Source organism: Petaurus breviceps, unplaced genomic scaffold, assembly GCF_028583685.1.
Source record: "Petaurus breviceps papuanus isolate PSGF00001 unplaced genomic scaffold, PetGlider_PUasm1.0 98, whole genome shotgun sequence".
In the NCBI taxonomy this organism is placed as follows: Eukaryota; Metazoa; Chordata; class Mammalia; order Diprotodontia; family Petauridae; genus Petaurus; species Petaurus breviceps.
In genome coordinates, this window is record NW_027187460.1 from 38,344 (window position 1) to 54,290 (window position 15,947).

General features: G+C 38.2%; 1 protein-coding gene across 1 annotated transcript in view; it reads left to right on the forward strand.

Annotated features, from left to right (window-relative positions):
• Window positions 1-15,947, forward strand: part of LOC138155793 (zinc finger protein 850-like) — a 45,153-nt gene that overhangs the window by 19,798 nt on the left and 9,408 nt on the right. The gene's annotated exons all lie outside the window — the stretch shown is intronic.

Genomic DNA, 15,947 nt, shown 5'->3' on the forward strand with positions numbered 1-15,947 from the left:
ATTGGAGTGAGAGTTGTAGAAGTTTATTGTTACACTTCCATGAGAAGCGGGCAAGAGTCCTTTAGGGGACCTGCGAGTGAGAGGGGTACATGCTTTTACTTTTAAAGGGTAAGGCTGCCATTGTCTGGGCTGACCGGAGGGAAGGGACCTCAATGCATAGATAGTTTAGATAAGATTTGGGCCAAGCCGGAGGAGACATGAGGGATTAAGTAAGAACAAAGGATTCCCAAGGTGTTGCCTAGGCCTAGTGCGGATAGGGGGAAGGGGCAGAGTCGGAGGTTGGGAAAGGAATTTTACAGATAACAATTTTACAATACAAATTGCAGTTACAATTTCACAGACTGGTTTCACAAGTTGGTTTCACAAATTGACCTAGACCCCAGGTACCCCATCAGGAGGAGAGAGACCGAATGACCTATCTACGGCTATCCTTGAAGTCGATGAATCTGACGAGCAGATGATCCGATTAAGTAAAAACTGGTTCATCAAGAATTTCTATTCAGAGCAAGAAAGGAATAAATTACTTATGACATTAATGTCCTCCTTTTGATACATTCTACCTGTGTGACTGCAGACCAAGTCACAACCTGTCATTGTTCCCAGGCAACCCTTTCAAACTAAGTTGCAGATGAGTTGATCTAATGAGATCCCAGGTGTGGACCAAAAAAAAAAAAAAAACACCTCAGAAGACATGAGTTCTGGGGGATGCTTTAGGAGTCTGACCAGAAGTTCAGAGCAGTTGAAAGGATGGAAAGGAGAAGATTTTGCTTATGATTATGTCAGCCAGACCCAACCTGCCTCTAACCTGTGGATGGCTGGAACTGAACAGAGCCGGCTATGGACAGGAGAGTCAAGAAGCAAATGGAAATTTAATTTCAAAATGAAGAAAATAGCTTGCAAGCAAGGAGGCAGATTAGACACATGTGCTGGAGTGCTTCCCCCAGTGGGGGAACCTGCTGTGGTGTAGACAGGTCTTCATACTTATATTAGTGGCTATGCAGTGAGCTGTAGCAGTGACAATGAGGGGTAACAGCAACATGTGGCAAGTTTGAGTCATTGCAGGGTTTCATGACCAGAATTTGTATTAGTTCAGAGAACCCCTGTAGGTGATCAGAGCAATATAGGGTGAGGTCATTCATAGGGTGAGCTAAAAGGATTGTTGTTATGCCAAGCTCAGGGCACAGCTTACTTGGTGGACCTTAGCTTTGGAAAACAGTATATCTCCTAATGTCTTGACAATTCCATAAATGCTCATTGTCTACTACACAGCATGTTCCAACAATCTTAGGGCAATTTTAAGTTAATAAGGCTTTTTTGAACATCCTGCCTATTGAAGAAAACAAAAAGTTTACATAAGAAAGATCTTAATACTCTTGGCACTAGCAGTCTAATAGACATGTGTAGTGGATAGAGCACTGAACCCTGTAGTATATTCATATATGTAATACATATATAGTATATTACACACACACACACACATATATACACATACATGTGTATATATATGCACACACCTGGGTTCAAATTCCACCTCTGTCACCTGCTAGTTGTATGACTCTTAAGTGATTCAACCTCCTTGGGTCTTATTGTCTTTATCTGTAAAATGACTGAGTTTAGAGTGAAGCTACAAACCTAGGATAAATGTATCAGAATTGGTGATATAAACTCTGTTAGTAGGGGAAAGTTGGTACTGAGGAGGATAAGTCAAGGAAGGCTTCATTAAAGAAGTGGCAAATTGTACTTTAACAGACAACTATGAATGCAGGTGAACAAAGTCAAAGATGACTCATTTAAGCTTTCAACTTCTATGAAACAACCAGAAGGAATATTTATATTCAGTTGTTTGATCATAAGCACAGACAGTGTGATCTCGGATTATCTTGAGACATACATGGTCACCTAATTGCTAGGGGCATGGGAGAAGGCTTCATGAGATATGAAAACAGTGTATTATCCTGGGCAGGGGCAGAATAGCTAATTATGGTACAGTTGGGCATGAGTGACTTCAGTAATCTGAACTTAGGTCATGGACAATTTTAGTTGCTAAGGAGAAGACTAAAGGGCAGGATCTCCAGAGTGGTATTATTTGAAACAGTACAGATTTCATGTGAAAGAACCATGTGACAAGCAGAGTTCCAGGGTCTTAATTTTAAGGTGACAATCTAATATACAGAAGGTGGTTTGAGCACCAGGAACAATAGGGGTACTTTTATATGGATAGAAACTGCCAGATGAGTAAACTCTCTACTATTGCAGATGGGTAATTTCTTTGGTCCAGAGGTCTGAGAGATTAAGTGGCCTGTTCAGGGTCACTTAGCCAAAATATATCAGGTAGTACTTGAATCTACATCATCTCGGCTTCAAGGCTAGCTCTTTTAGCCACTACACCATGCTTGTTCTCAAGTAGTATATAGTGGCGGGTGAAAAATAAAATGATTGAGGAAACAAAGGTTTGAACTTCCAAGAATATCAATTTATTAAGCAATGCGTGCCAGTTGCATAACAAATCAGGACTAGATCTTCTTAGGTTTGACATTGGACCCAGAATACATGTGGAGACAGAATTTTATGCATTAAAAACAATCAAGACCAATTAGTTAAAAGAAAACCAGGATATAAAATTAAGTCATCTGATTTCTAATTGGAGGAAAAATTAGGAGTTTTCTGAATTGCAATGGGGAGAGTGAGCAGGTACAGTTCCCTAAAGAGGTGTCCCACTCCCCCCAGGTATCCATATTCAGTCAAAGAAACATGGAAATAGTAACTGATTGATCAGTATGGAGCTGGTTTTCAGATAAGACATATGGGTTGTTTGAGATGTATAATTGTGAGAAAACTCTGCATCAGTCTTCACATCTGACTAGGTTTCTGGTTAGTATAACCTAGATCCTTAGTTAAGGGTCTCTAAGCAGCAAGTAGAATTGGTCATAACCATGCAGGATTAGGTTCGAACAGTACGATAGTTTTCTTAAAACAGTACAATAGTTTTCTTAAAAGTCACATAACTGAATAAAGTTTTCTCCAAAACCGAAATTGGACGAGACCAGTAGTAGGGAACCTGTGGTCTTGAGGCCACATATGATCCTTTAGGTCTCAAGTGAAGCCCTTTAACTGAATCCAAATCCAAAGGTTCCCCACCCCTGGAGTAGACCTATAATTGAACAGAAAGGAAACTGAGCCAGATTCAGAATTGAGTCTCAAGATGGAGTCAGTGTAGTTCACTCAATTCCTACAATTCCCTCAATTGCCCCCTTTGATTCATGGGGGAGGAGCCCATCTATTCCCTTCATGAATCATTTATCCATTGGCCAAATTTCTAAAGTTTTTCGTGTATTCATAATCAGAATTACATAAGTCAGGCTACCGATCAAGGAAGGACTATTTCGAGAGGGGAGATTTACATGTCACCAAGGTAACCAAGAAAATTCAGCAAACAAACGTCATGAAACAAAAGACCAAAGCAAAACAATGATGATCGTCAATATTAAGTAGCATCAAGTCTCTTTATAACCTAGTGATCCACTTCTAATATCCATTTAATCATGTTGTCTTGAATCTCAGATGTTCCATGTACTCCTCTCATTCTTGGATATCTTTACTTGGACATTCTGGAATAGACCTCATTCTCAGGGCAGCTCTGAAAGGGGTACTGCTTCTCTGGTTCCAAATCACTTGTAGAGAGATTCCTAGATAATTCTGATAAAATCTGCTAGCAACAATATTTAATGCAGTCTAATACAATCTCTTATATTTGGCTTTTCAATAACTAGTTCATGTGGTAAAAACCAGCTCAAGCCTTATAGCCTTATATTTATATATGATCCTACTAACAATAGAGCTATAAGAAGAACATCAAATTAGGAACCCATAATTCACCTGAAATTTCAGAGAATTTCAGTTGCTATTTATTTTTTCTTTACCTAAACTCAGATATAAAAATCTTTTAAAAAAATTCATGAAGTAAATGAATTCTTCTGACTTTCATAATTATCAGATGGGATATCTCAGCTGCCCCCTCAGAATTTGATAAATTCAACCAAAAATAAACAAGAAAGAAACTAAGGAGGTAAACAGAATATTAGAAAAGTTAGACATGACAGTCCTTTGGCATGATTTCGACATAAGCTTTGGACATATGTACATCATAAGCAAATTAGAAGATCAAGGAATAATCAGATCTATGGGAAGAGGAAGAATTCATGAGCAAACAAGACATAGAGAGTGTTACAAAATGTAAAATAGATAATTATGATTATATTAAATTAGAAGACTTTTGTGCAAACAAAACCAATGCAATACAACCAAGATTAAAAGGAAAGCATAAAAATGGAAACAACTTTTATAACAAGTGTCTCTGATAAAGGCCTTATTTTTCAAATCTATAGGGAACTGAGTCAAATTTATAAGAATGCAAGCCATACCAGTGTGACTTTGGGTAAGTCACTTAACCCCAATTGCCCTGCCTTCTCCCCTGCAAAAAAAAAAAGAATACAAGCCACTCTCCACTTTATAAATGGACAAAGGATATGAACAGGCAGTTTTTGGATGAAGAAATCAAAGATGTCTATAGGCATATGAAGAAGTTCTCTAAATCACCTGTGACTAGAGAAATGCAAATTAAAACAACTCTCAGGTGCCACCTCACACCTATCAGATTGGCTAATTTGACAAAAAAAAAAGAAAATAATAAATGCCAAATGTATGAAAATTGGAACACTACTGCACTGTTGGTGGAGTTGTGAATTCATCCAAACATTCTGGAGAGTAATTTGGAACTATGCCCAAAGGCCAACCAAACTGTGTATCTACCCTTTGATCCAGCAATACCACTTCTAGGTTTGTATCCCAAAGAGATCATAAAAAAGGGAAAAGGACCTACATTGTGAAAATATTTATAGCAGCCCTTTTTGTGGTGGCAAAATATTGGAAATTGAGGGGCTGCCCATCAACAGGAGAGTGGCTGGACAAGCAATGGTATATGAATATAATGGAATACTATTGTGCAGTAAGAAATGATGAACAGAAAGATTTCAGAAAAACTTGGAAGGACATATATAAACTGATGGAAAGTGAAATGAGCAAAACTAGGAAAACATTGTACACAGTTATCAGAAATATTGTATGATGATCAACCATAAATGACTCAGCTCTTCTCAGCAACACAATGATCCAAGACAAGTACAAAGGACTCATGAAGAAAAATGCTGTCCATATCCAGATAAAGAACTGGTGGACTCTGAATGCAGATCGAAGAAATTTTTTTTCACTTACTTTATCTTTCTCATGTTTGGGTTTTTTTTTTTTTTGGCCTTTTGATCTGTTTCTTCTTTCACAACTATGACTAAGTTGGAAACATTGTTACACGATAGCACATTTATAAACTGTATCAATGCCTACCATTTTCGAAAAAGGGGTGGAGAGGGAGAAAGGAAGAAAAATTTAGAACTCAAAATCTTGTAAAAATGAATGCTAAAAAATTTCATGACATATAACTGGGGAAAGATACTATAAAAATAAATAATATTGTTAGACAAATACTTTAAAATGAGACAAAAATTTCACTTTCTTTACAATTATCAATACAATTTTATATGTAAAATCCTTAATCCCATTTTGAAAACTTATTATTGGAACATACTGAAAGTCTGAATTTCCACGATAAATACATTTGGAAGTCAATCATATACACATATGTATATAGTTCCTAGAGAAAACAGTCTAATCCTGTTGTTTTTTCCAAATTTACTCTTCCACATAATTAGAAAACTTTTACATTACATCTTTGTCTTATTACTTTATTTAATTCCCACTTTAAGAGGATATCATCCCTGTATTATAATTTGATGACAAATACAGATTAAAATTGTTAGATTTTTTTGTACTTGCATCCTATTATAATAACTTGGAGATGAAGCAGTATAGTGTTGTTAATGACTTGATTTAGTATATACTTACAAAACTTACCTGCCCTGATTATAGAAATTTGCTGTGAAAGGAAAAGGAGGGACATGGTTACAACAGTGTTAAGACTTGTCCCCTCAAGGGCACAAGCTGATCTAACATATAGCACAAAAGAGGAAATACTCCCCTAGTTCTGTCTGATTCCAGGGACAAGTAATATTTGACAGCCAAACATGTAGTCACAAGGTATCAAAAGCCAGGCTCAGGATTAACCAGATGGGGAAATTTCCTGTTCAGGCAGGGAATAACACAATGGGGAAACTGAGTCAAGAGGATTCTACCTTAGGGCACATCAAGGTTATCTCCTAAACTTTTCCCAGGGACAGATATCCACTTGTAGTAGTTCTCAGACTGTAGCACATGGCAATTTTCACTGTTAGCTTCATGAAAATTCAGAAAAGTATCCCTGTAATCAAAACTCAAGATAATAGTAAATTATAGTCCCAAGAGCTTTTACTTCAAATAGCAAAATTTCACTAACCATAGCTTAGAACTTAAATATCTTTAAATCACCCTATACAGTTTTATGTGATAGCTAAGAATTTTCAAATGAAAACTTGGGGGCAGAGTCAAGATGGTGGGGTACAAACAGGACTTCTTCGGGACTCCAGCTTCCACCTCCCCCAATTCATGTAAAAGGGGACTCTGAACAAACTTTGGAGCTACAGAACCCATAAAATGACACAAAGAAGCTAACCTCCTGCTGAGGACAACCCGGCAGGTTGGCAGGAATTTGCCAGTGCAGCGCTCTGGAAGCCGAGCCCAGCCCCACACCAAGGTTTTAGCCCTAGGGTGGGCCTGACCAACCACTGGCTGGAGGGATTCCAGATCACCAGCAGCTGTGGTCGTTTCCAGAATTGTCAACACAGATGCAAAGGACAAAGTGAGAGGTCAGTGTAGTGTGTATTTTGGGATCTAGTAGTTAGGAGTGTATCGGCTTTTACCCTTGGGGCTAGAAGCCACTGAGGAGCCATGGCTTCAGCTCTTGGCCTACAGAGTGTAGGGGGACCAAGAAACCAGTCTGAGGGGTAATCGCTCTTGCTTTAACATGCTTGGATCTGTTTTGCGGTCTAGGGTGAAGGTCCTGGGGTGTGTGACCAGCTTGCCAAAGCGTGTGCCCTTCAAAGAGGGCACCCAACTAATACCTTTGGCAGCTGAGAAAACCCCAGCATTTGGTACGAAGTTCCCGTGTCTGGTAGCAGAATCCTACCATGGCAAAAAGCCAAAAGTCAAGTAATTGAGTGGCAAAATGAGCAAGCAAAGGAAGCAAATCAAGCAAAGCAATCTAACATTAGACTCCTATTTTGGGGACAAAAAGGATCAAAGCATGGAACAGGAGGAAGACAGTGAAGTCAGAACTACTACACCAAGAGCTTCCAACAAAAGTACGAGCTGGTTACAGGCCATAGAGGACCTTAAGAAGCAAATAAGAGAAGTGGAGGAAAAATTGGGAAGAGAAATGAGAATGATACAAGAAAATTATGAAGTGAGAGTCAACAACCTGACTGAGGAAAATCACACCTTAAAAAACAGACTAACTCAAATGGCAAAAGAGGCTCAAAAAGGCAATGAGGAGAAGAATGCCTTAAAAAGCCAAATTTGCCAGATGGAAAAAGAATCTCAAAAGCTCCCTGAAGAGAATCATTCCTTCAGAATTAGAATGGAGCAAAGGGAAGCTAATGATTTTATGAGAAATCAAGATGCTGTTAAACAGATCCAAACAAATGAAAGAATAAAAGGCAATGGGAAATATCTCATTGGAAAAACCGCTGACCTGGAAAATAGATCCAGGAGAGATAATTTTAAAATTATTGGACTACCTGAAAGCCATGATCAAAGAAAGAACCTAGAAATCATCCCCCAAGAAATTCTCAAGGAAAACTGTCCTGATGTTCTAGAACCAGAGGACAAAACAGAGGTTGAAAGAATCCACTGATCGCCTCCTGAAAAAGATCCCAAAAAGAAAACTCCTAGGAATATTATAGTCAGGTTCCAAAATTCCCAGATCAAGGAGAGAATATTACATGCAGCCAGGAAGAAACAATTTGAATATTGTGGAAACACAATCAGGATAACAAAGGATCTGGAAGCTTCTACACTGAGAGATTGAAGGGCTTGGAAAATGATATTCTGCAGGTCAAAGGAGCTGGGATTAAACCCAAGAATCACCTACACAGCAAAACTGAGTATCATGTTTCAAGGGAAAATATGGTCATTCAGTAGAATAGAGGACTTTCAAACATTCTTGATGAAAAAACCAGAGTTGAATAGAAAATTTGACATTCAGATACAAGAAGCAAGAGAAGCATGAGAAGGTAAACAGGGAAAAGAAATCATAAGGAACTTATCAAAGTTGAACTATTAACATTCCTACATGGAAAAACGATAATTGTAACTGATGAAACTTTTCTCAGTATGAAAATAGTTGAAAGGAATAGAAATATATATATATATATATCTGTCTATATATGAGGGTATATGGGCATATGAATACATATGTGAATGTGTGTATATATGTTTACAGGTGTACATAGATAGAGGGCACAGGACCAATTTAATAGGAAGGGATGATACTTAAAAGGTGAAGTTAAGAGGTGAGAGAGGACTATAACGAGAGGAGATGGGGAGAGATAAAATGGGGTAAACTATCTCATATAGAAGAGGCAAGGGAAAATGGTTACAATGGAGGGGAAGAACAGGAAGGCAAAAAAAATTGGTCAACCTTATTCTCAGTGAATTTGGCTCAGGGAGGGAATGGCATACACACTAAATAGGGTATCTCACCCTACAAGAGAGCAGGGGGAAAGGGGATGAGAGGGGGGATGATGGAAGGGAGGGCAGGCTTGGGGGGGAGGAAAATTGGAAGCACCCACTTTTGAAAATGGACAGGATCAAAGTAGAGAATAGAACAAGTGGGAGGTGGGATAGGAAGGAGGGAAATATAGTCAGTCTTTTACAATATATCTACTAGGGTAATGTTTTGCATAGCCACACATGTACAACCTATATTGAATTGCTTATCTTCCCATTAAGGGTGGGTGACAAAGGAGGAAGAGAATGAATATGGAATTCAAAATTTTAAAATCAAATGTTTAAAATACATATAAATACAATTGTTAATACTATTTTACATGTAATTGGGATATAAGATATACAGGCATTGGAGCATAGAGATCCACCTTGCCCTGCTGGAAAAGTCGAAGGCAGTATGGGAGAAGATATGGGAGAAAGCAGATTGGAGGAGGAGATATCCTGTTTTGGGGTGGTGGGTAGGGGAAAAATGGGGAAAAAATTTGTAACTCAAATCTGGCGGAAATGAATGATGTAAACCAGAAATTAATAAAGCATTTAAAAAAATGAAAACTCACTATTATGGTAAATATTATTATTATATCTTAAAGCAAAATATCCCCCATCATACATTTAACAGTTTTCAAATATCTATTTTTATTACATTATTTTAAAAGTTCAATTCATAATCTAACAGCATCCAGATTTTTTTTAAAAAATTGTTTTTAACAGCATTTCTGACACAATGGTTATCCAAATATCACAATATAAGAGATATGGCATCAATTTAATTGAATGCATTTCCAAATTATCATAAATAGAAAATCATTCATTGTATCACCTTTGGAATTTATACTAGTCACATCTAAAACCCAATATATAATTACAGACAATTGAAGAAATAATAATAACTGTGAACAATTATATCATGCTTACCATATGCCAGTCACTGTGTCAAGCACTTCACAATCATTATATCATTGATCTTCACAACAACCCTGGGAGATGGGTACCGATATTATTTTGCCCTTTACAGATCAGGAAACTGAGATAAACAGATATAAGGTAAGATCACACAGCTAATAGATTTCTGAGACCAGAATGTAAATAAGGTTTTCCTGCATTTTCCAGCATTTTTTTGGATGTCACAATTAATAGAACACATTTAAAGAGCCAAATCAGTTCCTTTTTTGTCTATAACCTTCTCTTTTCCCAGGGGTTTTCCATTTTTGTTGCTGTTGAGTCTTTTCAGTTATGTCAAACTCTTTATGAACCCATTTGAGGTTTTCTTGACAAAGACACTGGAGTGGTTTGCCATTTTCATCTCCAGCTCATTTTACAAATGAGGAAACTGAGGCAAACAAAGTTGTGACTTGCCCAGGATCCCACATCTAGTAAGTGTATGAGGCCAGATTTCACTTTGGGTCTTCCTGACTCCAGGCCCAGGCTCTGTCTACTGCACCACCCAGTTTTTAATCCTGGTGAAAAAGGGAGAGATTCCAAATGATAGCCTCATATTCCCCTCCCCTTGCTTTGGAGCTCACAAGATTCTAAAGACTGGGGATATACTTCCAGAATGGTCTTTCAGGAGTAGAGTACTGCATTTTCTAATCATATCCCAAACTATCTAAATAACTAATCTTTATTCAATAGAATTTCTCCTTTGCAATTTAGCAGAAAATTTTATACAACCCATATTAAGTTACAATACTGTTGCCCTTTTTGGATTTCTAAGAGCTTACAAATACATGATTTCTTTCTGATATTTTTTGTGTGTGTTCTTGCTTCTAGTTTACCTAAACAATTCTGTTATGTAAAGCTTTGAAAGTTCTACTTCAGCCTTTCCAAAAGACATTCCTAGTTCACGGTCACCTTGCCCCTCCTGTCTTTGTAAATATCCATTCCCATGATTCATAAGACAGGTAGGTGGCTCATTGGACAGACCATGGGTCCTGGAGTCCAGAAGATCTAAGCTCAAATCTGGCCTTAGATACTTACCACCGTGTTTCCCCGATAATAAGACCTATCCCGAAAATAAGCCCTCCCCTTACTGTGTAAGATTCCTCTAAAATAAGCCCTCCCCCGAAAATAAGCCCTATTGAGATTGCTACTGTAGTGAAGGTGATCTCCTGCGCTACACGCTACATTACGGTACCCTCTGTATGCACCGTCCCCCCCCATCCCCCCCCATGAAACACATGCTGCGCTCCGAGCTGCATCCAATCAGAGCTGCAGCGGCGTCATCCTGTTCTTTATTGAATTCATTATTGAATAAAGGTACATTTTTTTGTTCACATTTACCTGTTTATTAAAATTGCTGTCAATGTTCATTAAAATAAACCCTCCCCTGAAAATAAGCCCTCTGGTGTTTTTCTGTCCAAAAAATAATAATAAGACAGTGTCTTATTATCGGGGAAACACAGTAGCTGGACAATTCACTTAACCCTTGTTGCCTCAGTTCATTATCTGTAAAATTGTCTGGAGAAGGTAATGGCAAATCACTGCAATATCTTTGCAAAGAAATCCACAAGTGGAGTCACAAAGAGTCTGACGACTCAAAACAATAGAAAAAATCCCCATTACCTACAACAGGACCTCGGTCCAGGGAATGGGTAGGGGGTGAAAGTGGAGTAGGAGGTCCCTCCTCCCAGACCCCTCTTCAGTTTAAATCATCCTTTCCATTTCTAATTCAATTTTACTCATTTTTATGGTGCTCCCTGATTTAAACAAGCTTTTCTCTTTTCATGTCAAGGAAGAGTTAACTAGAGCAAAACTACAAACCTATTTTTTTCCCTTCACACTGGGATTACTTTCAAACTAGCTGCCTGATGAGGTTTCCTGACTTCAGGCCTAGCACTCTATCCACTGTGCCACTTAGCCGATTGACTCATATATCTGGCTTAATGCTTGTTCTAACTCTAAAGACAGGCTTTCAATAAGGACAGATATTACTATTACCATCATTTTTGGAGTGTGACTACAGCTCAGTGGGGAAGGTGGAGGAGTGGACTGAGCAAAACTGAAAGCATTTGTGGTGAACAGGGAGAAGAGGGGAGTATTTTCTGGAGCACTGGGATGGTCACTCAAAGGAGTTTGGTCTGGGAGAAGCACTGCAAGGAGTTCCAAGGGCCTCTCTTTATACTAGGCAGGTGGGTGGGGATTAATGAATCTGGATGAAGACTCCTAGGAGGAACTAAGAAAAGCCCAAAATTTATTTGTTTATTTAATTATTTTTTGCTGTCTTGGCTTGAGTAATAAAATTTGTTGTTGTGATTCAGATGCTTCTAAGTGAAGGAGGGCACCCTGAGAACACTGTGGACTAAGATGGGGGGCGTGTACTACTGGAAGTACTCTAGAGATTTCTTCTATCTTTGTCTTAAAGCAACTCCACTTTCAAGATGACATCTTTTACAAGCAAAACAACAATGCTGTCCGCTGGTTATGACATTCAGAAGTGAACTTGGTGGAGCAGACACTTCGTAGCAACCTCCTTAAGTTTTGTCCTATTCTCCCTGGACACTTCTTATGTTATGGGGAAAAGTGTGCCCCCAGGTGCTGTGGAGGTAGGAAAATTAGTACTTCTGTTCTTGCTGTATCTTCTAAATTAATATCCCTTTGTAAAAGCTAATTGATATGAATTTACATTAATATTAGTATTAAACATTTAATAATACTGGAGATCCAATCATTAGCAACTGATGTTAGGGAGAACACATCAGAGCTTGAGCCAGTGCCAAGAAAAAGAAACTCCATTGACCCTCCAGGGTATCCCCTAGGATCCAGAAAGGAAAATGTAGCCAACCTTGTTCTATAGGACCTAACTCCACAGTGCCCATGAGAGATGGGTTAAAGACCCCCAGAGCTTATAAGTCTACAGAGGAGTTTATATTTTATCCTGGAGACAATAAGAAGTCATTAGATGAGAAGTGACATAGAGTTATAGATTTGGAGCTGGAAGGGACCTCAGAATCTAACTAGGCCAACCCTCCTTATTTCATAGATAAGGAAATTGAAGTACTGGAAAATAAAATGATGCATCACATAAGGATCACATAGGGCGCAAGTTTCAAAGATAGGATTTCAACCCAGATCCTCTGAATCACAGTCATAGCCTTTTTCCACTGACCCTGATGTGGTCAGAATTGTGCTTTAGAAATATTCATTTGGATTGTATAAAGAAGGACTAGAAGCAGGGAGAACAACTAGAGGGCCATTACTAGAATCCTGACAAGAAATGGTGAATTACAATGGTGGCCATCTGTGGAGAGAGAAGGGGATAAACGTTAGAAATGTGGATGTAGAATGAATAAGATTTGACAGTTGTTTGGAATAGAGGGTGAGGGAAAGTAAAGAGCTGATCAAAACTCTAAGGCAATAGTTCTTAAATTTGGGGGTGCTTAGGACTTCTTTATACTCTTAAAAACTATTGAGGACCTCAAAGATCTTTTGTTTATGTGAGTTTTATCTATTGATATTTACCATATTAGAAATTAAAATCAATAAAATGTTTAAAATATTTGTTAATTCACCTTCTTAGTATTATGAAAATAGTTTTGACTTTGTTGACTCTCTGAAAGATTGTCTGGGACCCTCAGGGGTCCTTGGACTATACTATACTTTGAGAGCTGGAACTCTAAGGTTATTAATCTGAGTTCTTGGAAAGATGTAATACTCTCAACAGAAATAAGGAAATTAGGAAGAGTAGTGGGTTTAGGGGAAATAATAATGAGTTTTGTTTTGGAAATGTTGAGTTTCAGATGCCTGCAGGGCATCCAGTTAGAAATGTCCAACATGGGGCAGCTAGGTGGCACAGTGAATAGAGCACTGACCCTGGAGTCATGAAGACCTGAGTTCAAATACAGCCTCAGACACTTGACACACTTACTAGCCGTGTGACTTTGGGCAAGTCACTTAACCCCAATTGTCCTCAAAAAAAAAAGAAATGTCCAGCAGACAGTTGGTGACATGTGATGGTGACAGGTGCTCAGGATAGGATTGGACTAGATATATAGGAATGAGAGTCATCTGTATATAGATGACAATTGAGCTCATGAAAATTGATAAAAATCATTGAGGGAGATGGTATACAGAGAACAGGCAAAGACAAAATTTGGGGACATTCGTATTTAGGGGGTAGGTAGAACAAAGATAAAAACACAGCAAAGATTAAAAAGGAGCAGCAAGAGAAGTACACGGAGAACCAAGATTATCTTGAAGTGCCCACCAGCAATTACACACCAAAGCCCCCTAAACCTGCTAGGACCTACCAGGGTCCCTGGAAACCACCTAACAGGCCATAATAGTGAGGGAACGTTTCACCAGTGTTGCTAGAAACATAGCCCAGATACAAGTCTGTTCTTGTTAGGTACCCAAGACTTTACTAAAAATGGTACCCCCCCTTGGAACCACATTTTGTTGATTAGCAACACCTAGTTCTATAAAAATGCATCTTGCAGGAGACTTGATGCTGTCTTCCCTATTGGGGAGGCAGTCACCAGCTGGTTAATAAACACTCCTAAATTATAATTGGCTTTGCTGTCCTGTTATTTCTCAGATGTCCACTACAACCTTAATCTTGATTTACCAATGTTTCCTCTCTCACTGACATAGTTTCATGGATAAAATGCCAAACCCTAGTGACCTGTAGCAAAACTTATTTTTTAAAACATACTTCAACATTGTACACAGTAACGACAATATTGTAAGTCAACCATGACTTAGCAACTGTGATCAGCAAAATAATCATGATTCCAAAGGATTCATGATGAAAAATGCTAACCACCTCCAGAGAGAACTGATGAACTTTGAATGCAGATTGAAGCATGTTGTTTTTTTATTTTTTTCACAAAATGTCTAATATAGAAATATTTGTATGACTTCACATATAGAAAACGGGTATAACATGACTGCCTTCTTAGTGGCTAAGGGAGGGGCTGGAAGAAGGTAGAGAATTTGGAACTCAAAAATATGTTAAAAATAGAACTTCAGACTCAGACACAAATATCATTTCTATAGTTCTTTGAGGTTCACAGAAAGCTTTCCTTAGAATCCCATGAGTCAGAAAGTTATCATCCTCATTTTGCAAGGCTTGGAGAGTCTAGCATAAGGAAAGAAGAAAAGGTAAGGAAATTTTGAAAAACTTTGTACATGTTTAATCTGTTGTGTAACAGAGTTAAAGTTTCCAAATAAACATACAAAATGCAAGTTATAACCCATCAATGGTCAAGTCTGCTGACACGTCTTAACAAGCAAGTGTTGGCAGGCAAGTGTGTCATGCATTGTTGGGAAGTCCAGGATGCATCAGCAGGAATATGTGCATGTAATGACTTGTTTACAATATAATACTATCAGCTACATGATGCAACATTGCATCATCAAAATTTCAATGCAGGAAGACACAAATTTATAATAACTTATTAAATTTAAGATGAATTTTTTTTTTACCTTTTTTTTGGAAGGACAGTTGGGGTTAAGTGACTTGCCCAAGGTCACATGGCTAGTAAGTGTTAAGTGTCTGGTGCTCTATTCACTGTTCCACCTTGCCTCCCCTAAGATGAATCATTTAAAAATATTTTTTATATTTTTTTGAAATTATGCAGATTTGAAAAAAAAATGTGAAAGGTTAAGGAAAGCAGATATCCAGTGGGGTGCTGAGTAATTTTTTTTAAGGGGGCAGTAGACCAAATAAGTTTGGGAGCTTCTGATCTAGTCCTATGTACCTTTGCTGGAATTCCTGTTCCTGCACTCAGTTTTCTGGTCTTAGTCCTTTTAATTTCAATATTCTAGGTGTTTTTTAATCTGATAAACCTTTCATTTCTACTGATTCAGACCCCAGGCCCCTTACTCTTTCTCCTGGGGAGAAGGTAGTTCTTGAGCTGAACCTTGAAGGAAGATAGAAATTGTAAAAAGTGAAAGTGAAGAAAGAGTATACACTCTGAGTTACTGACTGTGCAAAGGAAGAGATGGGATTAGAATTTCATACATGGGGAAGAGTGAATGAGCCAGTTTGACTGGTACATAGAGTTCACTGAGAAAAATTTTGCAGTTAGCTTGTAATGGTAAGCTGGAGCTGAGTTATGAAGGCCTTGAAATGCTGAGAGTTTTTAGACAATAGGGAGCTGGTGGAGCTTGTTGAATAGTGGAGTATCATGGTCAGACCTGTATTTTAGGAATATCAATTCCTATATTGAATTTAG